Source organism: Orycteropus afer, unplaced genomic scaffold, assembly GCF_000298275.1.
Source record: "Orycteropus afer afer isolate SDZICR_OR568_19922 unplaced genomic scaffold, OryAfe1.0 scaffold00159, whole genome shotgun sequence".
NCBI lineage: Eukaryota > Metazoa > Chordata > Mammalia > Tubulidentata > Orycteropodidae > Orycteropus > Orycteropus afer.
The window spans coordinates 1744130-1764074 of record NW_006921746.1 but is presented as its reverse complement, the minus strand read 5'-3'; positions in this window follow the sequence as shown (position 1 = coordinate 1764074).

The following is a 19945-nucleotide window of genomic DNA, read 5'->3' as shown; positions in this document are numbered from 1 at the left end:
GACTCAAGGGCACCTAACAACACCACCACCACCAGAAAATGTATTTATGTATTTTTAGTGCTCATTGAGTTCACTCTGTTTCACAGTATATGTTTATGTTGTTATTTTCTTGTACATATTTAATAGAATATAGATATAAGTAAACCAAAACCAAACCTACTGCCATCAAGTCAATTCTGACTCCATTGTGTTTCCAAGGCTGCAAATCTTTATGCAGATTTGGTAGATTGCCTCATCTTCCTCCCATGAAGTAGTTGGTGGGTTTTAACCACTGACTTTCTGGTTAGTAGCCAAATGCCTTACCCATTATGCCACCAGAGCTCCTTAGGTAAAAGTAAATAGCTTGTAAGAGATGAAGTTAGCCTCTGTGACTATAATGATCATGCATTGTTATTGTTAGTTGCAGTCAAGTTGGCTCCAACTGATAGTGACCCTATGTATGACAAAATGAAATACTGCCCTATCCTGACCATCCTCACAATCCTTGCTATACTTGAGCCCATTGCTGCAGCCACTGTATCAATCCATGTAGTTGAGGGTATTTCCCTTTTTTGCTCATCCTCGACATTACCAAACATGATATCCTTCTCCAGGGAATGGTCCCTTCTGAAAACATGACCAAAGCAGGTGAGAAGAAGTCTGGCCATTCTCACTTCCACAGAGTATTCCAACCACACTTCTTCTAGGACAGATTTGTTCATCTTTTTGACAGTCAATAGTATTTTCAAAGCTCTTCACCAAAACAATTCAAAGGCATCAACTCTTTTTTGGCTTTCCTTATTCATTGCCCAGCTTTCACATGCATATAAGGCAATTTAAAATATGGCTAGGATCAGGTGCACATTAGTCTTCAAAGTGACGTCTTTGCTCTTCAACAGTTAAAAGGGCTCTTTTGTAGCAGATTTGGCCAGTACAAAACGATGTCTGATTTCTAAATTTCTGTTTCTATGGATGTTGATTGTGGATTTATGTAAAATGAAATCCCTGACAACTTCAATTCAACTTGATTAGCCTATGATTCTCAGTAGATTGACAGACACTATGTAATCACCTCCCACTTTGTGGTATGATGTGAACAGCCAATCAGTTGGAAGAGGAGTTTCCTCCATGATATCACCTGCATCCATGATATAAATGTATGCTCTGGCAAAGATCTCTCTCTGCAGTGCGGTGAATTGCTTGATATGGCCCTTATACCCAGAGTATTCCATTTTGTCATGTATTGTAAATCCTAGCCTCTATGCCTGTTTAGGGTAGGATGTATCTTTAGTCCTGCCTTGCTGGAGGATGTGACTCAAGGTACCACCCTCAGTTTCCTTGAGGGTATATATGTGAGTATTTGGGCCTAGTTTGTTCTCTCTTGCTCCCAATCCTGTGTTTGCTTCCTCATCATCTCATCCATGGAATTCAGACAACAGCCAGTCATCTGACCTGACAATTTGGGTTTGCCATTCCCTGTAACCATATAAGTGAGGAGAATTCTCCAAACCTACATCTGAGCCACAGATTTGGGACTTGCCAGACTCCCAGTCTCAACCATTATGTGCACCATTTCCTTGACAGTTTGTGAGTTCTGTGTGACATTACAACCAACTACAGAACCCTAAGATGGGAGGGTGAATACTGAGTGGGGGAGGAGGAGTTGATGTTAGAGATGATGGAGTGGTATAGCAGTTTGGAAAAGGTGGACATTTGGGACATCTTTAACCTCTGCCTCAAAGGGACCAGCATTGTGCTGACCCTTCTAAAATAAATTATTCAAGCACTCTCTCTCTCAATCCTCTGTTTGTCTCATTGATGTCTGACCTCCAGTTCTTGGGATATGAGAAGCTTTCAGCTTGACCTACAGATTTTTTATTTGCCAGCTCCTGCAAACTTGACCAGCAGCCCGCCACCTGACCTTCAGGTTCTGGGACTGGCACCCCCTGCAACCACATAAGTCAAGAGAAGCCTGCAGTTTGTAACTTGATCCATGGATTTGGGAGTTGCCAGCCTCTGTAACTGCATGATTGCATGATCTATTTCCTTGAAATAAATCTCTCTCTCTCTCTCTCTCTCTCTCTCTATATATATATATATATATGCTTCACTAGTTTTTCTCCTCTAGAAAAATTCAGCCTAAGATATCATTTTAACATAGTATATTGATCCAGATATTAAAAACTTCTAGTTTACCAAACAAAGAAACAGTTTGAAGTTTGGTATTAGCAATACCATCTTTAAATAAAATAGTTCACTGTCCCCCCATCATTCATCTCATGAAAGTATACAATGCCAATAAAATTGTATTATCATGCTTAACAAGTATTTTAAAGTTTGCAATAATTTATATTGTTTCAACCAGTTGAATACTAATTAAGATACAGAGATAAGATATGGAATCTTAAGGTCACAGTTTATTTACAAATTTTATAACAGAATAGAGTAATATTACGAACATCCAAATCATAAATATATATTACATTCTTTGTGCGAAGCAGAACACAAACACAATTTGAAAGTGATAAGGTAAAAATATGTTTCAACAGTTAAATAAGAGCTTGTCTAAGTATCATGTAAATGGATAATATAAAGTACTATGTATTAAATCCTATGGAGATTATTTCCATTGGATAAATTTAAAATATGTTAGGTTACCTGGTAATTTATACCATTTTAACAAAAATTTTGATGTTGACCTATAGTCTATCAGAATATGATTGACCTATGTTCTATTAGATATTGATCTGTTCCACTGGATACACTAAAGTTACACTACACTGGTACATCATTTGTAACAAAATTTTATATTGTGACCTAAAAAAATAAGAACAAGAACACTTCATAAAACCCACTGAATGCACTGAGATTACTTAATATTTACCTTCAGCATAAACTCTACCAAACAAAGGAAGCTTAAGAAACTCATCAAAACAAGTAAAGCATCCAAGAGGCACAAAGCCTGATTTCGATAAAACTCAAAAGTAATGTGAGAGCATATTTTCACTAATGTAATTATTTTTACAATATTATGTAATGGAAGTGTGTAAAAATATGTCAGTTCTAACCATTTGGTAATACTTTTTCTTTATGGCTCTCTTTATTGTGATCTCAGCATGCCTGTAACCTCTAGTACTAGCTGTGTTCATGACAATCAAATCAATTTTAAGCTTTTGCCTATTTACTTAACTCCTGTTGTGTGCCATAAATTCACTTCACAATGACACTGTAGGACAGAGTAGAACTACCTCATAGGGTTTTTTAGGCCAGAATCTATACAGGGGCAGATCACCAGGTCTTTTTCCTCATAGGAATGGCTGGTGGGTTCAAACTGCTGACTTTTCAGTTAGCAACTGAGCACTTAACCATTGTCCCACCAGGGCTTACCTAGAGATCCATAATTTCAGTTACCCATTCAATATCATTATCCGACTACTGCTCAGACACCTTTAACTCCTTTTGTAAAAATTTAACCTATACCTTTATCCCATTTCATCATTTTATACTTTATTCAGCTAATACCAGAAATATCTACTTAAAAGAGTGAATTTCAGGATCATCCAAGAATGTTTAGTTTTATTTCACCTCCACACACTGAAGTAATTGGCCATCAAAATCTGCCAATTTTACTACAAAATATTTCCCAATGCCTGATTTTCATTTTCAACACATTTTCACTGCCTTAGTTCAGCGCCTTATCAACTCGCACCTGCATTATTGCAAGATTCTCCTAACTAGTCACTCTGCTTCCAGTCTTCTCTCTCCAATCCATTCTTAAAACTTGTATGAGTATGAGCAGTCAGTCCTTTGGACAAGCTCAGGAACTATGAACTTTCCCACTCCTTTCCCTGCTGGCATCTTTAGGCTTCTGAACAAATTACCCTGCCCCCATCTATTGACACTCCCCATCCCCCCACCCCCACCTCACCAACTGAGGCTTGACATTTAGCAGAAGAGTTAAAGTGATACCTTTCTGATTAGTTCCACAAACCAAAAACCAAACTCATCGCCCTGGAGTCGGATCCAACTCATAGTGACCTCACTGCAGAAGTAGATTGTCCCATCTTCCTTCCAAGAAGTGGCTGGTGGGTTTGAACCCACCTGGTTAGCAGTCAAATGCCTTAGGCACTGGCTCCAAGGTGTCTAAACTCTAAGGCCTCTAGGGTGGTCAGGCAGGAAAAATCTACATTATGCTCTGTGTAGCTTGTTAAAAAGGTTCTGGGGTATTAAAATGGTTTGGGAAAGGACTACTGGGGTCCCTAGGCTACATTGCTAGGTGCAAGCACACATAGAAGTTTTCAGCCCACCTAACTAAACCTACATAGTCATGGGGGTGGCAAAAGTAAGAACTATTTGAGTTCCTTTCTTAAAATAGAAAGTGAGTGATGCATACAAAAGTCAGCATCTCTGCCACGACAGCCTTTTTGACTCAGAGAGAGGACTGACTTGAAAATGGGTTCGAATTTGTTCTAGTGTGCTGTTTGCTTCTTCTTGTAAGTATTAAAAGCTACTTTTCATATGCTAACGCTCTAGGAGCATCTTGTGTGTTCAGATTCTGACCAGACGGTGTAATGAACCAAGTAAACTCACTGCTGTCAAATCACATCTGATTCACAGTGACCCCTCCTTGGGTTTCTGAGGTGGTATCCCTACAGAAGTAGATCACCCAGTGTTCCTTCCAAGGAGTGGCTGGTGGTTTGAACCAGCAGATTTCTGGTTAGCAGTCAAATGCCTTAGGCACTATGCCACCAGAGCACTACGCCACCTATCACAGTGTAATAGTCATAGAGCACTATGCCATGTATCATGGTGTGATAGTCATAAAGGAATCACTATTAGTGATTGGCTCCCTTTTTCTAATAGCATTATGGTATTTAGAAATATGGGATGACTTCATAGTGACATTCTCGATCTTCCATCACTCTCACCACTAATAGGTAGCTACTTTCCAAATTTTGTAACGTGATGAGTAAGTGCTTCTAGTGTTGCATTCATTTGTTGAAGCATCTCAATCGATATCAATTCCTGGAGCCTGAGTTTTGTCAAGGCCTTCAGTGAAGCTTGAGCTTCTTCCTTCAGTACCAGCAGGTCTTGATCATCTTCTCCCTCTTGATATGTTTGACACTGATTTTGTTGTTGTTGTTGTTATTGTTATAGTGGCTCTGTATATTCTTTCTATCTTCTTTTGCTTCTTGCATTACTGTTTCATACTCATAGAATCCTTCACTATTTTAATCAAATCTTGAATTTTCTCCTCAGTTTGTTCTGACTTCAACTTGAGAAATGCCAGCCATGTTCTTTCTTTTTGATTGCAAAGTTCCTTACAACACTGAGACTCAAGAATTCCATGGTTAATAAGTTAGATGAAGCAAGAGAAAGAGACTTCAAAGAAAATATAATATCCAGTGTCTAGAGAAGTTCATTTAGAAAAGTTTATCTAGAGGAATGACCAGTCCCCTGGAGAAGGATATCATATTTAGTAAAGTTGAGGATCAGCAAAGGAGAGGAAGATTTCAATGAGATGGACTGACACAGTGCTGCAACAATGGGTTCAAAGACAGCAATGACTGAAGATAGCAAAGGACCAGTGTTTTTTTGTTGTTGTTGTGCATAGGGCCACCATGAATCAGAACCAGCTCAGCAGCACATAACAGCAACAACAGAGATGTTCATATATGAAGGGAGGATACTCCACCAAGATCATCACAATATATGTGCATAGCTCATCAGTAAGGCTCAGTGTATAGAATCTTATTAGAGCTATAACAAATTATAGGTTTCTCCCATTATCCAAAGTAGAGCATTCCAATGAAAACTTTGTAAGAAAATATGGCATAAAGAAAGAAGTAATTACCAACAATTATTATGAAAATACAAGCATTCCCAGACCCCAAAAAATAACCTATCAAATGATATGAAATAGCATATAAAACCTAAAATTAAACTAACATACAGTGTTCACAGACACAATTCAAAGCTATGGCAGCTTGATGCTAAGATGCTAAGTATAGTTCCTGGGGAAGGAACTTGATAACACCACTCTTGCTGCTCAGGGTGAGCACTCCTTTTTTATCAGCTTGCTGTAAAACAAACTAGATTGGCTCTTCACCTTTTTGTGTAAAAGTGAAAATCCTCTTTGCATTTCTAGTGCTTAGCAAAAACAAGCATGTAGGACTTTCGTAAAAACAAATGGCATAAAGTGAATTTTCGAAAAGCAAGGGATACCAGTACTACAACCCTCATGGCTTAAAACAACATATATATATATATATATATGTCAAAATCCAAAAATATATGTCAAAATCCAAAATGTGTCTTACAGGGACAAAGCCAAGGTGTCAGCAGGACTTTGTTCTTTTTTGGTGACTATAGCGAGAATTCATTTTCTCGCCTTTTTCAACCCATATTCCTCTACTCATGTCCTTCTGTCTTCAAAGCTAGCAGTGGCAGGTTGAGTCTTTCTTTCACTTCATGACTCTCATAAATCTAACTCTCCCACTTTGTACTTTCACTTTAAGGACTCTTGTGGTCAGATAGTCTCTACTTGAATAATCGAGGCTAATCTTTCTATCTGAAGGTCAGCTGACTTGCAAATTTAATTCTATATGCAACATTAATTAATCCCAATTTGCCATATAACATAATTATTCACAGCTCCTGGGACTAAAACATGGATAACTTTGGGGGCCATTACTCTGCCTACTAGCCACCCACTGCCATCAAGTCAATTCTGACTCATTGTGGCCCTCTAGGACAGAGCAGAACTGCTCTATAGGATTTCCAGGTCTGTACATCTTTACAGAAGCAGACTGCCTCATGTTTCTCCCAAGGACCCACTGATGGGTTCGAAGTGCCTACCTTTTGGTTTGCAGCTGAATTCTTTAACCACTGTGACACCAGAACTCCTACTACCAGACTGCCTCTACAGTCAGGGAGAAATAAAACAATAGAGGGCTTTGCTCTTTAATTAGCAAAATTTTCAAGCACTTCTTTTTTTTTTGGCTATGCTTATTATTAAGTGAATTAAGCAATTATTTAATAGGTGAAGTTATTTTAAGCTCTGTTTAGGCAAACACACAATTTAAATAGAAATGCATAGCCAAAATACAAACTAGTGACATTGACAGAATGGGCCTAAGTAAGTATGATGATCTAGGTAAGGTAAATTTGAACAGCCCATTCCTGAAAATTTCCATCATGTCATTACTTTTTAACTAGCATGAAACCTCTTAAAACCACAAAACCCAAACTCACCGCTATCAAGTTAATTCCTACTCATAGCGACCCCCACTGGGTTTCTGAGGCGGTAAACCTTTACAGAAGTAGATTGCCCAGTCTTCCTTCTGCGGAGTGGCTGGTGGGTTTGAATCACCAACTTTCTAGTTAACAGTCAAATGCCTTAGGCATTATGCAAGCAGAGCTCCTTTTTATGACCCCAGGTCTTACTATTCTGTCTTTTAACCAGTCAATGTATTCTAGGTGTATTAATGTAACCAATAATGTTAAAAATTATGCCTCCCTTTGATCTGCTTTTATCTGCCTTTGATCTTAATTACTGTAAACCAATCAAAATATTGTAATTTTAATTTCTCCTTTGGCATTATAACTACCTGTGGCTCGCACCCTCCCCTCTGAAATTCATGAGCATCAGCCTGAAGTTTTGAGATCTCCCATTGCAATTAATTTTGACTTCAATACATTCTTTGATTTTAATTCAAGTACCATTAACAAATATGTACACTTCCTTCAGTTATGAGAAACATGTATCTAAAACATTTCTGTGTTCTTGTTCTTGTTGTTGTTACATGCCATCAAGTCGGACCTGACTCATAATGACCCCTCCTTGGGTTTCTGAGGCGGTATCACTATGGAAGTAGATTGCCCAACCTTCTTTCCAAGGAGTGGCTGGTGGGTTTGAACTTCCAGCTTTCGGGTTAGCAATCAAGTGCCTTAGGCACTATGCTACTACTAGAGCTCCTAAAACACATCTAGCCAAATAAAAAGGATGGAGAGAAAATCTTATTTTACAATAGCATTGAGAAAGTCAAAACTATTGCCTCTTTCCTATTTGGAAAATATTTTATATTAAATCCAAGACTAACATAGTTTAAATTTTTAAAATAAAAACAAAAATTCTTCAAGACTAAAAACAGAATGAATCCTTCAAGAATTCTTCACTTTCTTGTGAAATATTTTCATTTCCTTAGCCATTATCATGAGATTATGAAAAGATATTGTTCTTAAAATCATATGACTAGAAAGAACAATGCATTCTATTTTTTGCATAAATGTTCATCTATCTCCTGTGTTGAAGAAAAATTTAATAACAGACATCTTACTTTGATTTATAGGTTTTTCTTACCCACAAAACCAAATATGAACCATAACAATTCCTGACCAAATCCTGCCAGACGTTTTTTTTTCATCCAAAGTCACTAATATTTTCTTTCCTGTTTGAAGGCAGGCTTATTTAATTTAAATTTTAAAATATTACAGTTACAGGTGGATAGAGGGCCAAAGATCACCTTGTGACCAGATATCAGTTGATTTCAGTAAAAGAGGGAGGGTGGGGTTCCATAAATCATGCTAGGACTAGCCAACAAGTGATCTATTTTTTCCATCCTCTTCTCTTTATATGCCTCTTTGCAACCTGCCTACTTCGAGGCATTTACTATTTTTTTGGAATCAGAATGGTCTCTTTATATGTATATAGAACAATTACTCAGAATAAATCTTATGTTTCAATTTCTTTGAGCTTTGATTACTTTTAATACCTACAAATGACATCTGCCACCAATTATCATTGTTGGCCCAAACTTCACAGGTTAAGGGCATATTCTTCCACAAGACTGCCCTCACTTCAGATACCAGCCAAAAGTTTGGGGTCCCAGTCCACCTTCACATCTGACCGGGGCCAAATTCACAGGTTCCCATTACCACCTCAGATTTGATAATTCACTAGAATAATTCACTGAAGTCACTGTACCTATGGCTACAGTTTATTTTAGGAAAAAGAGGTTAAGTCAGAAACAGTCAAAGGAATTCCTGGATTCCAGGGAGGTAGATTAAACCTGAATGATTAGATTAGGGAGTATAGGGCTAGGACTGGGAGGATCCTAAACATTAAGCTTCCTCTGGTAGCATAGTGCCTAAGGCACTTGACTGCTAACCAGACGGCTGGTGGTTCAAACCGACCAGCCACTCCTTGGAAGGAAGATGGGGAAATCTACTTCTGTAGTGATACTGCCTCAGAAACCCAAGGAGAGGTCGCTATGAGTCATGGTTGACTCAATGGCACATAACAACAACAACATCATTTCCCCATGGACTCAGGACACATCACCTTCCTGAAACATCTATATGTCACAATACACAGAATGTTGTTAATCAGGGAATCTTACACAAGTTTTGGGGTCCAAAATTTTATTGTTATTTTTTTTATAGAGCATTATTGATTGAATCTTTAGCAATGTGATTAAACTCTTATCTCTAGTCCTCTCCCCTCCTGAAAGTTGGGCTAATTATTTGTGGTTCAAAGCTCCAAATTGCCAGTCACATGGTTAGTCTTTGTTGCATGGCCAATGAGAGGAAACGTCTTAACAACAACAAAAAAGTTATGTCTGTTTGCTGCTGTTGCTGTTAGGTGTATTGATTCAATTTAAACTCATAATAACCCCAACCATGTGACAGAGTAGAACCACCCTCATATGGTTTTCTAGGCTGCAATCTATGGAAGCAGATCTAGCAACACCTCACAATAGTAGGTATGAGCCACTGTTGCAGCTACTATACTAATAATCCATTACATTGAGGGCCTATGTCATTTTCACTGACCTACTTCATATATATATAAATAATAATGTATCTGTCTGTTCAAAATGAATTCAAGGCTACTGGTTTGGATGAATTAAAGCCCAGGAAAGTGAGGTAACTTGAATTACATTACAGGAATATTATCTGTGATTTCTGAGAAAATCTAAAGAATGGGAAAGGAGCCAGGAGATGAAAATGGCTTAAAGTGATCTCAATTTTTTTTTTTTTTTTTTTTTGGAAGAGGTTGTTGTTGTTGTTAGGTGCCATAGACTAGGACTCAACTCATAGCAACGCCTCCTTGGGTTTCCGAGACGCTATCACTATGGAAGTAGATTGCCCAACCTTTTTTCCGAGGAGTGGCTGGTGGGTTTGAACGACCAGACTTCTGGTCAAGTGCCTTAGGCACTACGTTACCAGAGCTCCTAGAATCTATAAAAAATAGACCAGTGCTCCAGAGTTTATTATGTGGAATACTTGCCATAAATAGTTTATCTATTTATCTAAACCAAACTAAAATGAAACTCACTGCCGTCAAGTCAGATCTGACTCACAGCAAGCCCTCCTTGGGTTTCCAAGGCAGAATCACTATGGAAGTAGATTGTCCAGCCTTTTAATAATGTTATTCATTATATCTATGCACAAAAGGTAGAATGTTGTTATCTGTATGCCTACTTCATGTCTGGCTATGCCATATACTACATTGCATCTTTCTTGTAAGAATCAGTCCACACAAAAGCACACATATTTTAGGCAACTAACTACTCAAAGACAGATTACAATGAAACTGTAGCCTTTACTCTTCAACTGAAGATTCTCATGGAAATTGGTATGTATTTAGATCCATATCATCATGTTTTTTTGCATTACTAAACGCAGTTTCAAAATTCATTTTGGGATATTATTTCTGTAATGCAAGTGTTTCTTGCTGTTTACTGTCCAATCCTGAGCACAGTACTTTAAGTGACATACTGAGAAAAATTAGACATATTTTGAGGCTGTGTGACATTGTATGTATTATTGTTTCTATATTTACTGTGATTCAGCTACAGAAATATGAGCAAAATTGATATATACCATTTCTAAGCAAATTTTGGACTTTCACTCCCTCTGCAAAAGATTAGCATATCTGAGGGACTGTTCCTTCAGTCCCTCAGATATGCTAATATCTGAGTTTGAAAATAAATATTTTCAGCAAATCCATGGATGACCTGTTACATGAGTGAAAGTCATTTAGGGTCATAGCTACTAAGATTATGTGGTTGTTTGTTACCACAACAAAACATTGAGAAAGCTGACAAATATAGTCAGAGACTTTGAGATAATTTCATATTGGGAATAGTTAAAGGAACTGAAATAATCCATTTGTTGAAGAAAAGATGTAGAGGGACATTGTAGTCAAATAATACATGAAGCCTATAACAATAGATACTGTTGTTAGGTGCCATTGAGTCAGTTCCAACCCATAGCAACTCTATCCACAACAGAATGAAACAATATCTGGTCCTGCACCATCCTCACAATCATTGCTATATTTGAGCCCATTGTTACAGTCACTGTGTCAATTCATCTTGTTGAGGGTCTTCTTCATTTTCACTGATCCACTACTTTACCAAGTATGTTAACCTTCTCCAAGGACTTGTCCCACCTGATAATGTGTTCCAAATATGTGAGAAAAAGTCTCACCATCCTTGTTTCCAAGGAGCATTCAGGCTGTACTTATTTATTCAGATTTGTTCACTCTTCTGGCAGTCCATGGTATATTCTATATGTAGATGTGTGTGTGTGTGTGTGCATGTGTGTTTGCAAACACCATAATTCAAATGTATGAATTCTTCTTCAGTCTTTCTTATTCATTTTCCAGCTTTCACAAGCATATGAGGTAATTGAAACTATCATGGCTTGGGTCAGGTGCACCTTGATTCTCAAAGTGACATCCTTGCTTTTTAATACTTTAAAGAGGTGTTTTGCAAGCAAATTTGCCCAATGCAGTATGTCTTATTTCTTGTCTGCTGCTTTCATAAGTGTTGATTGTGGATACAAGTTAAATGAAATTCTTGACAAACTCAATCTTTTCCATCATGATGTTGCTTATTGGTACAGTTGTGAGAATTTTTTTTCTTTTGGTTCAGGTGTAATCCACATTGAAGGCTGTAGTCTTCATCAGTAAGTGCTCAAGTTGCCTTAGCTTTTAGCAAACAAAGTTTTGTCATTTGCAGGTTATTAATTAGTCTTCCTCCAATCCTGATTCCGAGTTCTCCATATAATCCATCCTCTCAGATTATTTGCTCAGCATATAGATTGAATAAGAATGGTGAAAGGACACAACCTTCATGCACACCTTTCCTGATTTTAAACCATGCAGTATCCCCTTGTTCTGTTCAAATGACTGCCTCTTGGTCTATGTAAAGGTACCTCATAAGCACAATTAAGTGCTCTGGAATTCTCATCTTCATAGTGCTATCCATAATTTGTCATGATCCACACAGTCAAATATCTTTGCATAGTCAATAAAACACAGGTAAACATCATTCTGGTATTTTCTGCTTTCAGAAATGTTCTTTCATTCCATGTCCTCTTCTGAATATAGTTTGAATTTATATCCTGTGATCTCTGGAGTCATTTCTTTCACAAAGGCCCTATTTTCTAGCTACTAATCCTTCTTCTTTGTTTCCAACTTTCACATTCCAATGACCAGTAATAATCAGCTCATCTTGATTGCATTTATGATCAGTTTTGGACTGCAGCAGTTGGTAAAAATCTTCAATTTCTTCTTATTTGGTATTAGTGGTTGGTGCACAAATTTGAATAATAGCATATTAACTGGTCTTCCTCATAGGCACTATCACTGACAGCATTGTACTTTAGGATAGATCATGAAGTTTTTTGTTGAAGAATGCAGCTCCACGCCTTTTCAATTCATCATTCTCAGCATAGTAGACCATGTGACAATCTGATTCAAAATGGCCAATTCCAGTCCATTGCAGCTCACTAATGCCTAGAATATCAATCTTTGTACATTCCTTTCATTTTTACAAACTTCCAATTTTTCTAAATTCATACTTCATACATTTCATGTTCCAATTATTAATGGATGTTTACAGCTGTTTCTTTTCATTTTGAGTTGTGGCCCATAAGCAAAGACACTGAAAGGTTTACTCCATTCATGTCATTAAGGTTGACGCTACTTTGAGGAGGTAGCTCTTCCTGAGTATTCTGAGTGCCTTCCAACATGAGGGAATCAACCTCAGGTGTTATATCAGACAATGTTCCAATGTTACTCATGAGATTTTAATCAGATAAAAGATATGTAGAATTAAAGACTTAAAAGATTTTTAAAAAGATTTAAAAAATTAAAGAAACACATATTCAGAAGAATTTTGATGCTTCTATCAGAAAAACAAATAATATATTTTCTTTTTGACACTTGTTTTGGAAAACAAAATTAGATTTAATGTCATTTTAAATAACTAACATGTTAAATTATGGCTCTTCTAATTAGTTTTTTTTTTAATATATTTTTCATTTATCATGTCTCTAATTTCACCAAAAACTACTATTTCTTTTCCTAGAAGGTGTTATACAAACACTCAATAAGTAAATATTTATTAAATTCAATAAGAATATAATAAATGTAAGAATCAGTATTTAAAAAGTATAAGCAATATCTCACTATCATTTATGAAATTTTAAATTATTCAGCATAATAATGAAAAGTTATTTTTGGAGAGTCAGAAGAAAATTGTCTTTGGGGCTCAAATTAAGAAGCTCAGAGATTTTATGACTTAAAAGGCAATAAACTCAGTTGTTGATAACTTGAGAAAGAGGTTTTATAGTGTTTATTCCATTACTAATTATCTTTGTCTTTTTTATCTATTAAAATGTTGACTAAATACCAAGTACAATGTGTCAGTTTTAGTCAGTTCTTCCATTATATGTGTGTGTGTGTGTGTGTGTATGTATATATATATAAGCAAAGGACTGCAGTAATTGAACCAGGGGAAAATGTACTTTTTTTCCTTCCTCTAAGTCAAATTTTTAGAAATGTTTTTATGCTTTATCCTCAATGAAAGAGATTTTCTTTGGCATGAAATAATTATTTTAGAACAGCCTGAGTATCTCTGGCAATTAAATGTCACAACATGTTTTAATAATAAAGTGCAGTTTCAATTAGAGTTTCAATTTTACAGCATTTGTTGTATTTAACTACAAATGGAAGGAAATAAAATCATACATAACTTATGTTTCTGTGCAGTTTGTTATTTATATAGAGAAATTATAAAATTGCAATTTTGACCCAATTTTCCATTAAATTACCTGTTTTGTATTCAAAATTAGGAGATAGATTTACATAATGAGCACTTGAATAATAATTTATTTTAATCCATTTTCCCATATTATATTTACAAGTCCATAAAGAAGTTACTGTTTGATTTATCCTTTCATTAGCAATCTGGCGTTTTTGAGAAAATGAAAAGTGATTAAGGCTTAATAGAGATTAAGAAAGAGTCAAAAGACAATAAGAAAAAATCAGAAATAATTAACATAAAACATAGACAGGTCCCTTTGACCCTAGTCTTATGAAAATGAGGCGTATAGGCCAATAGCATGTTTAGAACACATGACAGAGACAGAGGCTTGAATCAGGTATGCATAATTTGACTTGCTCTCTTCCACCTTTGCCAAATGCTAGATTATACTCAGTTATAACCTGCTGGAGAATGAGAGACACTTGGAGGAGATATATGTTGCCTCAGTTTCCCCAGTGATGGCCAGCTGAGATCAGCCAACAGCCAACCCAGATACACAAGAAAATCTAGTAAAGATCAGTTGAGCTTCCTCATCAAACTCTAGCTATTCCCACACATACGAACAATAAGCTTGCATGTTTTTATGCCACAAAATTTTCAGGTAGTTTCTTATGTGGTAAAATATATTATAATACCAGATAATTTGTGATTAGTAGGTATAAATTTTGAATACTCTGTGTCCTAACTAGAATATCACTTAAACACAAAAGGAGATACACTCTCAAGAAAATTACCAAGAAAACCATCTTTGTTTCAAATATGATTTTCATTTTTTATATTTTCATATATTTCATTGTATCAATATATATATGCATTAGGAATCCTACAAGACAATATGATTTCTTTCTAAACCATGCTTTGGGCACCCAAAGTCCTGATTTCAAATAATTGCTGTTATTTATTACCATTTGTATGTTATTATTATTAGCCGTTCTTTATTATTGTCATGGGAAAATAATGAAAATTTTCTGTGTTCCAGTATCCTGTCTGTGAATTAGGATAAAATATTATTCCATATGATTAATACTTAGGATTGGGTGATATAGGTAGACAATTCATTCATTCATCAATTCATTCATTAATTCATTCATTCTACAAATAATTACTGAGTATCAGGTAGCACATGCTGAGGATGTAAGAGTGAACTAACCAGAAAAAGTCTTGCTCTTCTGGAGTTTACATTCTAGTGGTAGCAGATTGAAAGAAACAAATGAATATGTAAATATTAAATAAGTTAGATGGAAAAATTACCACAGATAAAATAATGTGGGATTGTCAGGAAAGACTTTTCTGTTAAGATGACATCTGAACAAAGACATGAAGCAGGTAAAGAAGTAAGCTATATGGATGTTGTTGTTGTTGTTGTTGTTATGTGCCATCGAGTTGGACCCGACTCATAGCGACCCCTTCTTGGGTTTCCGAGGCAGTCACTATGGAAGTAGATTGCCCCATCTTCCTTCCAAGGAGTGGCTGGTGGGTTTGAACCGCCAGCCCTCTAGTTAGCAGTCAAGTGCCTTAGGCACTATGCTACCAGAGCTCCCATATGGATGTTAGAAAGAAGAAAATTGCAGGGTCTTAAGTAGAGATTATGTGACAAGTTCAAGGAATTTCCATGTATCTAGAGTGCAGTGAGTAAGGGAAAGGAAAAAAAGAAGATGTTGTTAGAGAGACAGTTGGAGGCCAGATCCCACATGCCCTTGTGGGCCATAATAAGGATGTTAGGTTTTAATCTAAATGAAATTAGAAGTTATTAGAGGTTCTGAGCAGAGAAGTAACACGAGAGTAGACTGTAGGAGTGAGAAAAGATGCAAGAAGACTGGTTAGAAAATGCTAGCAAAGATCAAGCAAAGCATAGTATTAGCATAAGAGGTAAGGAAAAGTAGCTGGAATATAGATATATAGACAGGATTTCCTGATGGATTGGATTTGAGATTGTAAGAGAGAAATCAAAGATGAGCGTTCTAGTCTCAGAAATATGAAGAATGGAATTTCCATTATTGAGATGGGGAAGACAGTTGGAAATCAGATTGCAGAATATAGAGGTGGGATAGATAAAATCAAGAATTTAGTTTTTAAAAGTTTTTCTCTGTTTGTGTTTTGTTTTGTTTTGGAAAAGTATATTAACCAACTGTATTAATTTCTAAGGCTGCTGTAAGAAATTATCACAAATTCTATGGCTTATGAAAACAGAAATTTATTGTCTCAGTTCTGGAGGTTGTTGTTCTCAGCTGCTGTCAATTCGGACTCATGGTAGTTCCAAATTTGCAGAGTCGAACTTCTCCATGGGGTTTTCATGGCCGTGATCTTGACACAGGTCACCAGGCCTGTTTTACAAGGTGTTTCTGGGTTCAAACTATCAACCTTTGTGCTAGGAGTTGAGCACCTAACTGTTTGCACCATGCAGGAACTGAAATTAGTAGTTTGAAATAAGGCTATCAGCAGGCCCATGTTCACTCTATGTCCATTGCAGGGGAAGATCTTTCCTTGCATTTACAGTTTCTAGTAGCTTCAGTTGTTCCTTGACATTGCTTGGCTCATAGATGTATCATCATATGGCTATCTTCCCCTATGTGCCTCTCTGAGTCTCTTCTTTTCTTTAACAGGACACTATTCATACTGGACTAAGACTCACCATACTCCATTATAACTTCATGTTATCTTAGCTGATAACATCATCTACAGTGACCATATTTCCAAATAAGTTCATATTCACAGGTAGCAGGGGATAGGACTTCAACATAAATTTTGAGATGACACAATTCAATCCATAGCAATCTGTCCTATGGCCCCTCAAAATTAATATTTTCCAATATACAAAATACATTCACATTATCCTTTCATCACAAAAATCTTAACCCACTTATCATGGTTAATTCTGTGTCAACTTGGCTAGGCTATGGTTCCCAGTGGTTTGACCAAATAGTGTCTAATTGCTGTCATGGAGTAGTTATATGTGATTAAATCAACTGACCTTAGGTACAGATTATTTTCCATAATGTAATGTAATGTAAGGTAATCACTTTCCATAATGTGATCTAATGTAATATAATCAATTAATTAAAAAGGGAGTTCCTTAAGATATGTTCTGCCTTCAGACTATAAGTAGATACTTTGGTAGAACTTTCATTTGAGTCTTCACTCTACACTCTTTCAGCCACCTGAGCTACAGATCTTAGAATGCAAACATGTTGCCTGACTTACAAATTGTATGCCACCTACAATCACAAGATCCATTATATAGGCTTTGTTTCTCTAGAGAGTAACTAAGCATCTTTCCAGTATCAGCTGTAAATCCAAAATCTCACTTTCTAAATCATCAAAATCAATTATAGGTGAGACTCATATGGTCCATCCTAGGGCAAAGTTCCTTTTCATTTGTGAACCTGTGAAACCTTGAATACAAGTTATATGTTTCCAAATATAATGATGACACAGGAATAGGGTAGATATTCTGCAAGGAAACCTAGGTTTTTATTAACAAGTACCTCAAAACTCTTCAGCCTCTACCTATTACCAATACTAAAGCTCCTACCACTTTTTCAGGTATTTGTTAGAACAATACCCTTCTCTCCAATGCCAAAATCTGTATTAGTTTCCTAGGGCTGCTGTAACAAAATACCATGAACTGTGTAGCTTAGAAATTTATTGCCTTATATTTCTGGAGGCTAGTAGTATGAAGGAAGGTGGCAAAGCCATACTCTATCTTTTTTAGGGTAAAGTCGTTCTTTGTCTCTTATAAGCATTTCAGTAGAAATATCCAGTGATGCGTATCTTGTCACATTTTGTAAAGAGACATTTTTGTTGTTGTGTGCTGTCAAGTCGGTTCCAACTCATAGTGACCCTACAGGACAGAGTAGAACTGCCCAGTAGAGTTTCTAAGGCTGTAATATTTGTGGAACTGTCACATCTTTCTTCTACAGAACAGCTGGGAGGTTCAAACTGATGATCTTTGTTAGTAGTAGATTGCTTAAGCATTGCCCCATCAAGGCCCCTTAAAGAAACATTAGTGCCTTTAAATCTATCCATATTTAAGGACCAATTCCAGAAATCTTAGATCCATTTATAAAATTAATTATTCGGCTCTTGTTCCTCTAGAACCACATTTGCATCACTTTCAGTACATGTTAAGTAGTGCTTGGGGCTGCCAGTAGCTGGGAGATATAAGAAAGGATCCTCCCCAACAGTCTTCAGAGAGAGTACATCCCTGATGATACCCTGAATTTGAACAGTGAGGCAATAAATTTCTACTCTCATAAGCTGCCCAATTTGTGCCACTTTATTACAGCAGCCCTAGGAAATGAATATATCATGCAAATAGAAATATTGAAAAGCCACTTGAATATTCAAAGTCTAAAGTTTGGAGGAGAAATGTAAGCTGAATATATAAATTTGGAATCTGAAAGCTAATAGTAGGAGTATCCTAAAGGTCAGCTTTAGCTGTGGTTTGAATTAAATTTTTTTTTTTCAACTTTGGATATGTATTTATTGAGAATAAATTATTCAACTTTGGAAAAATGAGTATACTGAATCAGTTGGCATTGTTTCTGGTGCTGACCATAGCTTTTATCAACAATCCTACTATTTTTAACATAAAAATAGTAAAAAAAACAAGGCATGCTTTATCAGTTTGGGATGAATCAGTAGAGAGAAAAAAACATAGTGGCTTAAATAAGGGAAATTTAATATAGAAAATTATTCAACTATGATAAAAATGCAGCCTTGGAATATAAGAAAACTCTGTATCATACTCTAAGGCTAAGGTAGAGTACTTAAGAAAAACCTTGGGAGAGGATCATCCTTCCTAAGTTTGGGATTCAGACTTATTTGCAGAAGGTACAGTTCAGCCCACTGGATGACAAAGAAGTTTGCTAGTTTGCTTGTTTGCCCAGTCTTTGGTAGCTGAGCAAACAGATAGCATCCCTCTAGTGCAGGAGAACAGGTGGAACACAGATGGGGCATAGGTAAGCACATCCAGTTGCCAGGCATATGGGCATGTAGAGGGAGGGAATGGGCATTCTAATGCAGCAGGCAGCTTGGATAGCACAGCAGCAAACCACTGCCAGTAGTCAGGAATGAAAACCACAAATTCTAACTCTTCTTACCCAACATTCAATAATTTTTTGTGAATATAAATTTCTCAATGTACTGTGTGCCTTTATTCAACTTACAAAGTCCAGATTGTTTTTCACAACTTTGTATGGTATTATACTTGCTTGTGAGGGAAATGATTTGTTAATATTCTTATCCATACCATTACTACTGACACCTGAACACATTTTATTTTATTATTTTTTATTTTTGCATTGTTCCCTCCCCTCCCCTCCCACCACTGGTAACCAACAAAGAAAGTTTCCTTCCATATATAAACCTTTCCTTGACTTTTGACAATAATAAACCAATACAGTATTTGTCCTTCTGTGATTGACTTATTTCACTCAGCCTAATGCCCTCCAGGTAGCTCTAGTGGCATAGTGCCCAAAGCATTTGACTGCTAACCAGAAGGCTGGCCATTCAAACCCACCAGCCATTCCTCAGAAGCAAGATGGGGCAATCTACTTCTGCAGAGATATCAACTCAGAAACCAAAGGAGGGTCGCTATGAGTTGAATCAACTAGACGACAGTGAGTTTGTCTTGTTTTTCTATTTAATGTCCTCCAAGTTCATATCTACCTTATATGTTGTTTTGAAGACTCTGCATTATTCTTTAGTGTTGGATAGTATTCCATTGACCTGAACACGTTTTAAATTAGATATATTTTTTCATTTAATTAAAGTTTACACATTTGATATAATCAATAAAATATAAATTAATTAGAATTTACTTCTCTTTAAGCCATAAAGTATAA